The sequence below is a fragment of the Arachis ipaensis genome, chromosome B05, assembly GCF_000816755.2.
Source record: "Arachis ipaensis cultivar K30076 chromosome B05, Araip1.1, whole genome shotgun sequence".
In the NCBI taxonomy this organism is placed as follows: domain Eukaryota; kingdom Viridiplantae; phylum Streptophyta; class Magnoliopsida; order Fabales; family Fabaceae; genus Arachis; species Arachis ipaensis.
The window spans coordinates 51885711-51902508 of NC_029789.2; positions in this window are offsets into that span (position 1 = coordinate 51885711).

Below are 16798 nucleotides of genomic sequence, written 5' to 3' on the forward strand. Positions count from 1 at the left end.
AATCTAATTTTCGAAATTTTAAGAGAGAAAAAGGGGAAGATATTTTTTTTATTTTTGAATTTTTATGATGAGAGAGAAAAACAACAAAAATGGTGCAATGCATGAAATTTTTGGATCAAAACAATGAATGCATACAAGAATGCTATGAATGTCAAGATGAACACCAAGAACACTTTGAATGTCAAGATGAACATCAAGAACTTATTTTTGAAAATTTTTAAATGCAAAGAAAACATGCAAGACACCAAACTTAGAAATCTTTCATGTTTAGACTCTATGGATGCAAAAATGCACATGAAAAACAAGAAAAGACACAAAACATGAAAACATCAAGATCAAACAAGAAGACTTACCAAGAACAACTTGAAGATCATGAAGAACACTATGAATGCATGAATTCTCAAAAAATGCAAGATGAATATGCAATTGACACCAAACTTTAAATCTGACTCAAGACTCAAACAAGGAATACAAAATATTTTTTATTTTTATGATTTTATGAAATTTTTTTGTATTTTCTTTTAATTTTTTCAAAAACAAAGGAGAAATTTTTGAAAGAAATTTTTGAAAAATGTTTGAAAACTTTTTGAAAAGAAAATGAAAAGAAAGTTACCCAATCTGAGCAACAAGATGAACCGTCAGTTGTCCAAACTCGAACAATCCCCGGCAATGGCGCCAAAAACTTGGTGCACGAAATTGTGATCTCTGGTAATGGCTCTAAAAACTTGGTGCTCTAATCTCAATTCATAATTTGTCACAACTTCGATACAACTGACCAGCAAGTGCACTGGGTCGTCCAAGTAATAAACCTTACGTGAGTAAGGGTCGATCCCATGGAGATTGTTGGTATGAAGCAAGCTATGGTCACCTTGTAAATCTCAGTCAGGCGGATAATAATTGATTATGGAGTTTTCGGAAATAATACTAATTAAAGAGAAAATAAGGATAGAAACACTTATGTAATTCATTGGTGAGAATTTCAGATAAGCGTGTAGAGATGCTTTCGTTCCTCTGAATCTCTGCTTTCCTGCTGCCTTCATCCAATTAATCTTACTCCTTTCCATGGATGGCTTTATGCAAGGGCATCACCGTTGTCAATGGCTACATCCCATCCTCGTGTGAAAATGGTCCAAATGCTCTGTCACAGCACGGCTAATCATCTGAGGTTCTCGATCATGCTGGAATAGGATTCACCCTCCTTTTGCGTCTGTCACCACGTCCAGCACTCGCGAGTTTGAAGCTCGTCACAGTCATTCAATCCCTGAATCCTACTCTTCACAGACAAGGTTTAGACTTTCCGGATCATAATGAATGCCGCCATCAATCTAGCTTACACCACGAATATTCTGATTAAGAGATCTAAGAGATAATCATTCAATCGAAGGTAGAACGGAAGTGGTTGTCAGGCACGCGTTCATGAGGAATGATGATGATTGTCACGTTCATCACATTCAGGTTGAAGTGCGAATGAATATCTTAGAAGCGAAATAAGTTGAATTGAATAGAAAACAGTAGTATTTTGCATTAATCTTTGAGGAACAGCAGAGCTCCACACCTTAATCTATGGAGTGTAGAAACTCTACCGTTGAAAATACATAAGTGAAAGTTCCAGGCATGGCCGAATGGCCAGCCCCCAAAATGTGATCTAAGATAGCATACAACTGATCAAAGATGTCTAATACAATAGTAAGAAGTCCTATTTATAATAAACTAGCTACTATGGTTTACAGAAGTAAGTAATTGATGCATAAATCCACTTTTGGGGCCCACTTGGTGTGTGCTTGGGCTGAGCTTGAAGTCTACACGTGGAGAGGTCATTCTTGGAGTTGAACGCTAGCTTTTGTGCCATTTTGGGCGCTGAACTCCACTTTGCAACTTGTTTCTGGCGCTGGACGCCAGAATTGGGCAGAGAGCTGGCATTGAATGCCGGTTTGCATCATCTAAACTTGGGCAAAGCATGGACTATTATAAATTTCTGGGAAGCCCTGGATGTCTATTTTCCAACGCAATTGGAAGCGCACCATTTTGAGTTCTGTAGCTCCAGAAAATCCACTTTGAGTGCAGGGAGGTCAGAATCCAACAGCATCAGCAGTACTTCTTCAACCTCTGAATATGATTTTTGCTCAAGTACCTCAATTTCAGCCAGAAAATACCTGAAATCACAGAAAAACACACAAACTCATAGTAAAGTCCAGAAATGTGAATTTAACATAAAAACTAATGAAAACATCCCTAAAAGTAACTAGATTCTACTAAAAACATGCTAAAAACAATGCCAAAAAGCGTATAAATTATCCGCTCATCAGGAATCTAGTTACCCAGTAGGCCTTATGTTCCAGTTCCACGGGCAGATGACAGGCCTTGCCATACACAAGCTGGTATGGAGAGGTTCCTTTAGGAGTTTTGAATGCTGTTCTGTATGCCCGCAGAGCATCATCCAAGCTTTTAGCCCAATCCCTTCTGCGGGAAATTACAGTCCATTCCAGGATTCTTTTTAGTTCTCTATTAGAGACTTCAGCCTGCCCATTTGTCTGTGGATGATATAGAGTTGCTACTTTGTGGCTAATTCTATATTGGACCATAACAGAGTAAAGCTGTTTATTGCAGAAATGAGTGCCCCATCACTGATTAGTAGTCTAGGGACACCAAACCTGCTGAAGATATGTTTCTGAAGGAACTTCAGTACTATCTTAGTATCATTAGTAGGTGTTGCAATGGCTTCTACCCATTTAGATACGTAGTCTACTGCCACCAGAATGTAAGTGTTTGAGTATGATGGTGGGAAAGGACCCATGAAGTCAATACCCCATACATCAAACAACTCAATCTCTAAGATCCCTTGTTGAGGCATGGCATAACCATGAGGCAAGTTACCAGCTCTCTGGCAACTGTCACAGTTACGCACAAACTCTCGAGAATCTCTATAGAGAGTAGGCCAGTAGAAGCCACATTGGAGGACCTTAGTGGCTTTTCGCTCATCTCCAAAATGTCCTCCATATTGTGATCTATGGCAATGCCATAGGATCTTCTGTGCCTCTTCTCTAGGCACACATCTGCGGATCATTCCGTCTACACATCTCTTAAAGAGATATGGTTCATCCCACAAGTAGTACTTTGCATCTGAAATCAGTTTTTTTGTTTGCTGCCTGCTGTACTCCTTGGGTATGAATCTCACAGCTTTATAATTTGCAATGTCTGCAAACCATGGTGCTTCCTGAATGGCAAAGAGTTGCTCATCCAGAAAGGTCTCGGAGATCTCAGTAGGAGGGAGGGACGCCCCTGCTACTGGTTCTATCCGGGACAGGTGATCAGCTACCTGGTTCTCTGTCCCTTTTTTGTCTCTTATTTCTATATCAAACTCTTACAGAAGCAACACCCATCTTATGAGCTTGGGTTTTGAATCCTGCTTTGTGAGTAGATATTTAAGAGCAGCATGGTCAGTATACACAATCACTTTTGATCCTACTAAATAGGATCTAAACTTGTCAATGGCATAAATCACTGCAAGCAGCTCTTTTTCTGTGGTTGTGTAATTCTTCTGTGCGTAATTTAGAACGCGGCTTGTATAGTAAATGACGTGCAGAAGCTTGTTGTGCCTCTGTCCTAATACTACACCAATAGCATGGTCACTAGCATCACACATTAATTCAAATGGTAATGTCCAGTCTGGTGCAGAAATGACTGGTGCTGTGACCAGCTTAGCTTTCAGAGTTTCAAACGCCTGCAGACACTCTCTATCAAAATTAAATGGCATGTCAGCAGCTAGCAGATTGCTCAGAGGTTTTGCGATTTTCGAGAAATCCTTTATAAACCTCCTATAGAATCTTGCATGCCCCAGAAAGCTTCTTATTGCCTTAACATTGGCAGGTGGTGGTAATTTTTCAATTACCTCTACCTTAGCTTGATCCACCTCTATTTCCTCGCTCAAAATTTTGTTCCCAAGGACAATTCCCTCAGCCACTATGAAGTGACATTTCTCAGTGTTTAAAACCAGGTTAATCTCTTGGCACCTTTTCAGAACAAGTGCTATATGGTCAAGACAGGAGCTGAAAGAGTTTTCAAATACTGAGAAGTCATCCATGAAGACTTCTAGAAATTTTTCTACCATATCAGAGAAAATAGAGAGCATGCACCTCTGAAAGGTTGCAGGTGCATTGTAGGACATGTGAAAAGGCATCCTTCTGTAGCCAAATACTCCATATGGACATGTGAATGTTGTTTTCTCTTGGTCTTGAGGATCTACTATAATTTGGTTATAGCCTAAATAGCCATCCAAAAAGCAGTAGTATTCATGACCTGCTAGTCTCTCTAGCATCTGGTCTATGAATGGCAATGGAAAATAATCCTTTCTGGTGGCTGTATTGAGCTTTCTGTAGTCAATACACATACGCCACCCTATAACTGTTCTTGTAGGAACCAGTTCATTTTTTTCATTCTGAATCACTGTCATACCTCCCTTCTTTGGGACGACTTGGACAGGGCTCACCCAAGGGCTATCAGAGATAGGATAAATGATCCCAGCCTCTAGTAACTTAATGACCTCATTCTACACCACCTCCTTCATGGCTGGATTCAGCCGCCTCTGTGGTTGAACCACTGGCTTAGCATCATCCTCCAAAAGGATCTTGTGCATGTATCTGGATGGGCTAATGCCCTTAAGATCACTTATGGACCACCCAAGAGCTGTCTTGTGTGTCCTTAGCACTTGAATTAGTGCTTTCACTTCCTGTGGATTTAAAGCAGAGCTTATGATCACTGGAAAAGTGTCACCTTCTCCCAGAAATGCATATTTCAGGGATGGTGGTAATGGTTTGAGCTCGAGTTTAGGAGGCTTGTCCTCTTCCTGAGGAGTTTTCAGATGTTCTTTCGTTGTCTCTGGTTCCTCCAAATCAGTTTGAACATCTTTAAAGATGTCCTCTAGCTTTGATTCGAGACTCTCAGTCATATTGATCTCTTCTAACAAAGAGTCAATAATATCAGCGCTCATGCTATCATTTGATGTGTCTGGATGCTGCATAGCTTTGACAGCATTTAACTTGAACTCATCCTCATTGACTTTTAGGGTCACTTCCCCTTTTTGTACATCAATGAGAGTTCATCCAGTTGCTAGGAAAGGTCTTCCTAGAATGAGAGTTGCACTCTTGTGCTCCTCCATTTCCAGCACTACAAAGTCAGTGGGAAAGGCAAATGGCCCAACCATGACAATCATGTCCTCAATTATGCCTGACGGATATTTAATAGAGCCATCAGCAAGTTGGAGGCATATTTGGGTTGGTTTGACTTCTTCAGTCAAGCTGATGTGTGGAAAACAATCCAACATAAAACTCACCGGCAAGTGTACCGGGTCGCATCAAGTAATAATAACTCACATGAGTGAGGTCGATCCCACAGGGATTGAAGGATTGAGCAAATTTAGTTTAGTGGTTGATTTAGTCAAGCGAATCAAGTATTGGTTGAGTGGTTTGGAACTGGCAGAGACTAAATTGCATGAATTGTAAAGGGAAAGGGAATAATTGCAGTAAATTGAAGAGAACAAGAAGTAAAAGTGCTGAATCTTAAAGTGCAAGTAATGTAAATTGCAGAAACTTAGATTGCAAGAAATGTAAATGACTGAAACTTAAAGTGCAAGAAATGTAAATTGCTTGAATTATAAAAGGGATTGGGAGCTGGGATTACAGAATTTAAACAAGAAGAAGCAGATTGCAATAAACAGAAGAACTAAAGGTGAATTGAATTGCAATAGATCTTAAACAGAAAAGCAAAAATGCTTGAAGAATGAAAACAGAAAAACTGATGCTTAATTTGCAGCAATTAAAAGGATGTTGAAGATCTCAGGAGTGGAAGAGACTAGAAAACAAGTCTGGATCTCAAATCCTTCCTTGATCCAACAAGAACAATTGCAAAATGAAAATATAAAAGTAAATTGCAGAAGAAAAGAAAGTTGGAAGCAGTAAACAAAATTTGAATTATGCAGGAAGTAAACAAGATCAAGGTGAGATTGAAACAGAAGTTCTTCAATTCTCCACCCAAGATCCAAGACAAGAAGTAAAGAATGCTCAAACAAGAACAAGAAAGAAGAGAGATCAATTCTCCTTCCCAATTCTCTAGGATCCAAATTCAAAGTAAAAGCTCAAAATTACAAAAATAGAAATCAAAAGAAAGCCAAAAGTGAAAGTAAAAAAAAATGCTAGATGTGAAAACTTCTTCCTAAATCAAACTAACACCTATTTATACACTTCCTAATTTGTATCTAAGAATTTGGGTGGGCTTTAAAATTTGGTGAAGAAATGAATTAAATTTAATTTTTAGTGAATTTTGGCCCAAATGCACCTTCCAGGGGAAAGCTCAGTTCAAATACCAAACTGAGCCCCCAAATGTTGCTGTCCGTGTCCAATTTGGTGTGCGCATCCCAGCCTTGCCGTGTTGCTTGACACTAGAGCTCAGTTGGAATTTTGAACTGAGCTCTAGTCTTGGCCGTGTCATTTGTGCGCATCATAGCCCCCTTGGTGTGTCAAAGTGTGCGCTAAAATGTGGAGGAATGGGGGAGTAGCGCTCAGTTGGAAAAACCAACTGAGCTCCCATGTGTAGCACCTTGCTTGGGACCTCAAGCTTCCAAGTTCGATCCTTAGTGGAGGAAGTCTGAAGCTAATTTCCTTGGAGGAGTGGAGTGTAAGGAGTGCTTGTGCAAGGGAGCTCCAGGTTCGAATCTTGGGAGAACCATCTTGGCTCATTTTCTTTTCACACAAGTAGCACTCCTTCGTTGTGTTCCAAAGAGTTCCCAAGTTCGAATCCTAGAGGGAGCATCTTGGTTTATTTTTCTTGCAAGCTTGGTAGTGAGGGATCCCTTGTTCGAACCTTGGAGGAGACATTTTGGCTAATTCTTCTTGATTTTCTTTGCAAAGAGCGCTCCTTGCCTCCCTTTGGTCATTGGTTCGAAACTTGGTGGCTTCCTCCCTTGGAACTTCATCTTGAATTAATTTTGAGAAGTCCCCGATAAAGCTCACTTAGTGAACTGAGCTTCATGTTGTTTCCTTGCTTTCTATAGTGCTCAGTTGACTAAGTGAACTGAGCTTGGTGCTTTGCTCTTTCCCATTTGTCCTTGTGAAGCTCAGTTTGCTTTCTCAACTTAGCTTTCACTCTTCTTTGATTTTTGCTACGCTTTTTCTTCCTTTGGGCACGCTTTTTGCTTCCTATTCCGTGGGTTACCTGAAACTGTAGGTCGATCTCGGATGAGATCTTCAGTACTGGTCGGAGATGATGTGTCCGGCTGGCTGGTGGTAGCCGGAGCTGTTGTGTCCGACTTGTTAGACTGGCTACACTTCTGATCCTTGGTCACCGGAGGTTGGGGGTACTTACAAGAGACTCCGATGCTTAAGTTAGCATGGGTATTAAACAGGTTTTATGTAGAATCAGAGTATGAGTTATACTTGGGTGCTCCAGTGTATTTATAGTAGATGGGGCTGACCTTTCTGATAAGATAAGTTAGTTATCTTATCTTATCTTTATCTTATTTTGGGTGAAGTCAGCTTATCTTCAAGGGAACTGCCTTTATCTCTATAGGCTTGGATTGCCTTTGGATTTGGGTCGTGTTCCTCTATTTGGGCCCTCTATCGGGCTCTCCTGTCGGTTTGGCCGATCTCTTTGAGAAGTGGTCGGCTAGTCGGACCTGAAGAGGTCGGTCGCCATGTCGCTAAACATCCCGGGTCGGACAACTTGACCTAGGGTATGAACAGTGCCCCTGCTTGAGCTCGGTCTTCTTTTTTGAGGTCGAGTCCTTGACTTCGGTCCTTCTATAGTGGAGCCGAACTCAAGCATTTTGTCGATTTTTCCCTTTTTGTTGAATCTTGAGGGTTTAATACTTTCATTAATTAGCATTAATTTCCCCGTTTTTCCTTTGAAGCTTTTGATTTTCGAAAACCCAGAAACGGTTTCTCTTCTTTGCTCCTTTGTAACTTCTTCACATTTTCTTCCTTTGTTCTCTCACTCTCTGTTTTTTGCCCTCATTTATGCTTTTTCTCGCGTTGCGGCGTCGCTCGGCGAATTTTCTGGGCAGCTTCCATTTTTACGCCTCCTTCTTTCCTCCGAAGTTTCTTCCTTCTCCAGGTGAGTTCCATTCGTATTTTCTTTCTCTTTCGTTGCTTTCGCTTTTTGATCAAGTTTTGATTTTTCTTTAGAGAAAGTTTGGATCTTTCTGTTTTTGTCGCACCTAATTATTGTGTGTTCTAGGGGTTTCTTCATCTTCTGTAAGATCCTTTTTGCTTTTCTTGTTGCTTAAACCTTTTCTAGGGCTTTTGCATGTTGTCGCCGTTTCTGCTTGCGCCTTTGATGGTGGTTTTTGCTTGATTCTGAAAAAGGTTGGGCCTTTGATGATTTTTGCTTGGCATTTTTTATGTTTGACCATGCTTTTTGCTGATAGACTGTAGAAAGGTAGTGATTTTTGTGTTTTTATTTCCTTTTTTTCCTTTGAAACCTTTTTCTTGTTTGATGAGTGCCGGGACGTAATCTGTAGGAATTTCCTTTTAACCTTGGTTTGTTACTGCCTCCAAAGGATGCCCCGGGACTTTGGTTTGAGTCTTGGGGTTTTCCTTTTCTGTTTGTTCATCTGTATCATAATAGTCGAGTTGTTTTTGCACCTCGTCCGAGATGTTTTTTTCTTTTAGTAATCCTATCTTCTTTTCATATTGTAGGATTAGTTGGCCTCATGTCTTCTCGCCATAACGTTGTAGAGATGTCTTCCCAAGTTCTTGAAGGCATGGCCGATTGGGTGGACTCAATGGTTCTTATGTGTGTCTCTTTGGCTGATTCCGAGTTTTGTGCGCAGCTTAGGCAGTTTCATAGGGTCTGTAGTAATGCCGGCGATGAGAAGAATTATGAACTTGTCCCTCTCTCTTCTGAAAAGAGAGTTTGTTTCTCTACTCGGGTTGTTAGAGATCGCCCTTTTTTCTATGCTTATGACTTCTTTTTTGGTCAGCTGGGTATCACCCTTCCCTTTACTGAATTTGAGACCAACCTGTTATGGTCTTGTAATGTTGCTCCCTCTCAACTTCACCCTAATTCATGGGGCTTCATACAAATTTTTCAATTGTTGTGCAATGGTTTTGGTGTTCCCGCCTCGCAATCTTTCTTCTTCTATTTATTTGTTTTGACGAAGCCTGGAGTAGTAAAAAAGAAGGCGACTTGGGTCCGAGCTGTTGAAGGAGCTCGGCTCTTTTTTCTGGATGAGAATGATGAGCCCGCCTTTCCCTTGGAATGACAAAAAGATGTGCGAGTGTCGCGATACACGTGGGAGATGTTGGATGAAACTGAGCGAGCTTTTGTGACCGTCTTAGAAGAACACTGGGGTCAACCTCCCCATCTCGATACAAAGAAATTTTTAACCAATCCCTCTCTTCTTCAAACCGAGCAGGGTATTTTGCGTTCCTGATTTTCCCTTTATTATCTATTTATTTTTCTTGTAAATGCCTTTCCGACTTGCAGCTTCATTTCTTACTGTTGTGTTTTGCAGAGGCAATGAAGAATAATGAATCCATGAAGGCTTTTAAAAGAGCACAGAAGGCGACTGCTGCTAAAAACATCTCGGCCAAGGCGGCCAGGGAGGGATCTTCCCAAGTGCGCGTGAAGCCATCCATGCCGAGTTCTCCGAGGAAGGTGATCCCCACTCCTCGAGTTCGTCTGGCTGACCCTCCCCTGACTTCTGTTGCTCCTTCTGGCGTTCCTCCCAATAAGAAACAGAAAACACCTGAGCCTTTTAATCTTGATTCTCCCGACTTTAATGCAATTGAATTCGTGGATCAGCAAATTGGTCCTTATGGTGCCCTTCCCATGGACGATGTGTCCATCCTTCGCCATCTGGAATTTATTACCCAAAATAGCATTAAGATGTCGTATATGGGAGCTACTCTGTACCGAACTGCCAAGAATCTTCCTCTCCATGCCACCAAAGAATTTATGGAGGAGGCAAAGCAAGAGTTCGATCGGATGAAGGGCCTTAAGGAGGAGCTTGAGGTAAAGGTTGCCAAGTTGGAGAAGGATTTGGAGACTGAGAAGGTGAGTTTCCTTTCTCTGGCGGCTTCTGTGAGGCTGGCCGAGGATACGGCTATGAGACATAAGGACAGTTATGTGACGTCTTATCGGGAGGTGGTGCGCCTGAGGGAGGAGCTGGAGAGTGCCCGGGAAGATTACTCTGAGCTTCAGGGTCATCTTGTTGGCAGTGTGACTGCTGCTTACGAGAACCTGAAAGAACAAGTTCGGGTTATTGCTCCCGAGGCCGATCTTACCCTCTTCAGCCTAGATAACGTTGTCAGGGATGGCAAGATTGTCCCTGATGAGGAGGATGATGATGATGTTGAACCTCCCCCTATGTCCTCTTCCAAAGTGTCGACCTCTTCCGCTCCTCCGGCTGTCTCTGATCCGGATTGCCAGATTCTGAACCGGGAGGATGGAACTGTGGATGCTGTGCCTATTCAGACTCGCCCTCCTTCTCCTTGTCCTGATGCTGCCAAGAAGGCTCCCGATGTTTGCTGATTTCTTTCTGGATATTTATGCAGCTGGCCCGGCTTGTGGGCTCTTAAACTTTTATTATTTTGTTAATTGCCGACACTTTCTAGTTGCTTGTCTAGCAACTTTTACTTTTAAAGAACAAAAGTAGCTTGCTAGCTTTTTTGAGGTAAATTTTGGTGGCCTCTGAAGCTTTATAACTTTGTAGATTATATCATGCTTTTTGCGCTTGACTTGGTATCTCTTCTAGTTTCTGAGAGTGTCCAATCTTGCGGCTCGGCCTCTTTGGATTGCTTTGTACTTTACAGTTTGTAGCTTGGATCCTTTGAGGTTGTGGCTGTGTGAGTCCGACTTGTTTTTCAGTTTTCTCGCTCTTGCTTGTATTTTCAGCGTTTCATAACCGATTTCTTTATGTTGTCTTCTACCAAGTTATCTTTGTAATCCTCTTTCTTGGACTTTTGTCAGGTCTCTTTCAGGGATTACTCTTGTTTTGTAGGAGGCCGACTTCTTTTCGTCGTCCTCTTCTAAGTTATATTTGTAATCCTCTTTCTTGGACCTTTGTCAGGACTCTTTCAGGGATTACTTTTATAACTTGTTTTGTAGGAGGCCGACTTCTTTTCGTCGTCCTCTTCTAAGTTATTTTTGTAATCCTCTTTCTTGGACCTTTGTCAGGTCTCTTTCAGGGATTACTTTTATAACTTGTTTTGTAGGAGGCCGACTTCTTTTCGTCGTCCTCTTCTAAGTTATTTTAGTAATCCTCTTTCTTGGACCTTTGTCATGTCTCTTTCATGGATTACTTTTATAACTTGTTTTGTAGGAGGCCGACTTCTTTTCGTCGTCCTCTTCTAAGTTATTTTTGTAATCCTCTTTCTTAGACCTTTGTCAGGTCTCTTTCAGGGATTACTTTTATAACTTGTTTTGTAGGAGGCCGACTTCTTTTCGACGTCCTCTTCTAAGTTATTTTTGTAATCCTCTTTCTTGGACTTTTGTCAGGTCTCTTTCATGGATTACTTTTATAACTTGTTTTGTAGGAGGCCAACTTCTTTTCATCGTCCTCTTCTAAGTTATTTTTGTAATCCTCTTTCTTGGACCTTTGTCAGGTCTCTTTCAGGGATTACTTTTATAACTTGTTTTGTAGGAGGCCGACTTCTTTTCGTCGTCCTCTTCTAAGTTATTTTTGTAATCCTTTTTTCTTGGACCTTTGTCAGGTCTCTTTCAGGGATTACTTTTATAACTTTTTCATTTTGGGCCGAATTTGTTAGGTCGGGCCCTTCTAAGTTAAAGTAATCCTCTTTAATAGGGTTGGCCAGACCTCTTTCCAGGGTTTACTTATAACTTGGGTTGACTTGGTCCGACTTCTCAATGTCGGCCAGTCTTTAAGTTACTATTTAGCAATCCATAAGACCTCGTCAAGTTCCTTTTCGGATCACTATCGATAACTTCTTACATTATTCTGTGTTCATCTTTGCCGATTTGTAGAAGGTGGTTGCTGTCTTTAGATCGTCTTTTAGGTGAATCGCATTTTCACCTTTATCAGACGATTGTCTTTATCGTGATCGTGCAGTGAAATTGTTTTTCACTTTATGCTGATCTGTTGCTTTATAATCGGACGATGAATGCTTCAGATTAATGCGTCTTGGACATTTGTAGAATATTTAAAAATATATTTTATTCAAAAGAAAGTGCAAATATATACATGCGGGAATTTTTCATCCCTATAAGTAGGATAGTGTCTGAGTCTCACTCGGTGCCTCATTAAAAAACCTTTTCAGGAAAAAGAGTGCATCCAATAAGGAGATCTTTTACTTTTTCTAACTGTAGTACCTTCTTAGGTTGCAGGCGTGCCATGATCTGGGAAGCTCTCGTCCGTCGAGTTCGGACAGTCTGTAGTAGCCCTTCCCGAGTACTTCTACAACTCGGTAGGGTCCTTTCCAGTTTGCTGCCAACTTTCCTTCTCCTGGTCGAGTCGTTCCAATATCATTTCGGATTAAGATGAGATCATTCTCTGTGAAACTTCTCGGCACTACCTTTTGATTATATCTGGAAGCCATCCGATGTTTTAGTGCTTCTTCCCTGATCCGAGCTTTTTCTTGGATTTCAGATAGTAGGTCGAGTTCTTCCCTCTGAAGTTGAGAGTTAGCTTCTTCATTGTAGTGGACTACTCTGGATGACCCTTCCTCGATCTCTACTGGGATCATTGCCTCCACTCCATATGCCAGTCGAAAGGGTGATTCATTTATGGTGGAGTGTGGCGTTGTTCGATATGTCCATAGGACTTGTGGAAGTTCTTTGGCCCAAGCTCCCTTTGCATCTTGTAGTCTCCGTTTCAACCCAGCTAATATGACTTTGTTGGCGGCTTCGGCCTGTCCATTGGCTTGAGGGTGTTTGACGGAGGTGAACTGGTGCTTTATATTCAAGTCGGCTACTAGTCTCCTGAAGCCTGCGTCTGTGAATTGAGTGCCATTGTCTGTGATGATGGAGTATGGAACCCCGAACCTCGTGACAATGTTCCTGTATAGGAATTTCCGGCTTCTTTGAGCGGTGGTGTTGGCTAGGGGCTCTACCTCAACCCATTTTGTAAAATAGTCTACTCCGACTATGAGGAATTTTACTTGTCCTGATCCCTGGGGAAAGGGTCCGAGAAGATCAAGTCCCCATTTTGCAAATGGCCAGGGCGAGGTTACACTGATGAGCTCTTCCGGCGGGGCGATGTGGAAGTTGGCATGTTTCTAATATAGTGGACATGTCTTTACAAATTCTATAGCCTCTTTCTGTACGGTTGGCCAGTAGAATCCCGCCCGCAGTACCTTTTTGGTGAGAGCTTGTGCCCCGAGATGATTGCCACAAATACCACCGTGTACTTCTTCTAAAACTTCCCTTGTGTTGGAGGTCGACACACATTTTAGTAGTGGTATTGGGATCCCTCTTTTATATAGGGTGTTGTTTATGATGGTGTAGTATTGAGCCTCCCGTTTTAACCTCTTCGCCTCTTTTTCGTCCGTGGGGAGTGTTTCTGCTTTGAGGTAGTTAATTATGGGAGTCATCCATCCTTGATCCCGATCTGTTATGGCTAGGATTTTTTCTTTTGCCGAGATTGACGGGTTCTGTAGCATTTCCTGGATGAGGCTTCTATTGTTGCCCCCTGGTTTGGTGCTGGCTAGTTTCGAGAGTGTGTCAGCTCGGGCATTTTATTCGCGGGGTATGTGGCAGATATTATATTCCGCAAAGAGTCCCAGCTGTTCTTTGGTTTTATCCAAATACTTTTTCATGGTGGGATCTTTGGCTTGGTAGCTGCCCGTTATCTGTGAGGTGACTACTTGTGAATCACTGTAGATGTTGAGTTTTTGAGCTCCAACCTCTTTAGCCAGCTTCAAACCAGCTAATAACGCTTCATATTCTGCTTGGTTGTTTGAAGCCGGGAACTCGAACTTGAGGGAGAGCTCAACTTGGGTTCCTTGGTTTCTTTCTATTATCATACTTGCGCCGCTTCCAGTCCTATTTGAAGAACCATCCACATAGAAATTCCATTCTGTGGGAATTTCCAGGGCATCTGTGAATTCTGCGATGATGTCGGCCAGATATTGTGATTTGATGGCCGTTCGAGCTTCATATTGGAGGTCAAACTCGGATAGCTCGACTGCCCATTGTAAAATTCTGCCTGCCAGATCTGTTTTTTGCAATATTCCTTTTATGGGCTGGTTGGTTCGAACCCTAATGGTGTGAGCCTGGAAGTACGGGCGAAGCCGTCGAGACGTTAGAATGAGGGTGTAGGCAAACTTTTCTATTTTCTGGTAGTTCAACTCGGATCTCTGTAGCGCTTTACTAATGAAGTAGATGGGTTGTTACCCACTTTCATCTTCTCTGACTAGTGCTGAGGCTATTGCCTGGCTTCCCATTGCAAGATATAATATAAGTGGTTCTCCTTCTCGTGGTCTAGATAGGATAGGTGGCTGATGAGACACAGAAGTTGGTGAATTAAAAATTATTAAAATAGTTACGTTGCAAGTATAGCTCTTAACTCACCGAAAATCTGCCTATCAATTTAGAAATATGTCATAGAGAGTGTAAATTAAAAATTACTGGGAGTTTAAGTCCCAGGTCGTCTCCTAACGAGTTGCAGAAAAGTGTGCTATTTTATTAATCAGATGTTTCAAGAAGTTGAGTGAAGTAAGTGGAAAATTAAATTGAGAAAATTCAAATAATGTGAATAAAAGCCTTGACTGGGAGTTGATTAGTTGGAATCTCTATTATTGATGGATTGATCTCAAGATTAATTTATAATTAATGGTTGTTCTATTTAGTTATCCTTTACTAGGTAAAGGAAAGTCAAACAAGTTGGGATGCTAGATCTGTTCACGAGTTGCAACCCACTTAGTTCAAAGGGGTTGGTGTTAGTGATTAGATAACAATCCAATAGTTAACTACTCACTCATTGTAAATAATAAATCAACTCCCTATCAAGTGAGGAAACTACTCACTCATTGTAAATAATAAATCCATAACACATGAAAGGGAATTAAAAGAAGACATGATTGTTGGAATGGAAAATAAATTAAATTGGAAGAAATAATCCTTGTACTGAATAATCATGAAAGTATTCAAATGACAAAATTGAACAAAGCAAAGAACATGGAAGAATACAACCAAGTTAAGAGAACGAACTAGAATGACGAAGTCTTGATGAGGAAATAACTCTTCTCAATGTTCCAATGCTAAGACCAATTGAAAAATTAAAAATTCCTAAACCTAGAGAAAGAAACCTAATGGAGTAAAACTAGATCTAAAAACTGAAAACTGTCTGGAATGAATGTTGTTTTGTTTCTGCATATTCTCTAGCTCTAGTCTGCTGTTCCGGGCCGAAAACTGGGTCGAAATAAGGTCCAAAATCGCCCCCAGCGAATTCTGCAGATTATACAGATCGCACATGTCACGTGATCGTGTCATCCATGCGGACGCGTCATTCGCGCTTTTCCTTGCCACGCGTTCGCGTCGTCCACACTACCGTGTCACTTGGGCTTTTCCAATCCGCGCGGCCGCGTGAGCCATGCGGCCGCGTCACTGCGATTTTCTCTCCTTCGCGCGGTCACGTGAGCCATGCGACCGCATCACTTCTCGCTGGTTATCTCTTCAAATTCTTGTGTTCCTTCTATTTTGGCTAGCTTCCTTTCCAATCTCCAACTTGTTCATGCCCTATAAAGTCTGAAACACTCAACACACAGATCACGGCATCGAATGGAATAAAGGAGAATTAAAATTACATAATTAAAGTCTCTAGGAAGCAGTTTTCAAACATGTTATAAATTCAGGAAAGAATTATAATTTCATGCTAATTTAATGAATAAGTGGGTAAGGATCATGATAAAACCACACAATTAAACACAATATAAACCATAAAATAGTGGTTTATCAACCTCCCCACACTTAAACATTAGCATGTCCTCATGCTTAATTGAAGGAGATAAGGAAATAAGTATGAACATGTAGAAACTCATAAAATGCAATGCAAGCCTATATATGTATATAAATAAATGCAACTATATGATTCTTGCCCACTTGATCAGAAGTAAATAAGTTCTTCAAAACAATTACAAATCAAACTCCACTAATTCTATCATTGTACAATAAAACAGATAAAAGTGCAAGAAGATAGCTCATGAAAGCAAGGAACATGAAAATTCAAGCATTGAACCCTCACTGATAATGTATGTACGCTCTAATCTCTAGTGTATAGGGTAATCACTCTATCCTTCTCTAATCATGCTTTCTAACTTTTGTTCTTCTCCTAACAAATCAACAACAGTTAATATACCAATGCAAACATCATGAGGTCTTTTCAAGGTTCTAATGGGGCTAAGGTACAGGTAGGGGTATACATTTGGTCAAGTGAGCTAATAAATTGAATCTTTAATTAACCCAAGCTTCAACCCAACCTATATATTTTTAATGTAATCTTAAAGTTCATACCTAGCTACCCAGAATTCCCCTTTTCTATCCATACTCATGTATCAACTTTTATATTTGACTTTATCATATGTGCATTGATCTTTGAATTCTGAATTTAACCTTGGGGTAATTTTGTCCCCTTATTTATTTATATAAATTTTTTTTTATTTTTTATTTTTTTATTTTTTTTATTGACATTAAAATAAATATAGCTTATCAATGCACATAGATTTTTAATTCTTATAGTTTCACATGAGTAGGTATCCAAATTCCCATTAAATTCTCATGACACATTCCCTTAACAACTTTTGTTCCCACAATTTCCCATACTTAACTAGCACACACAATTCTATCTTAA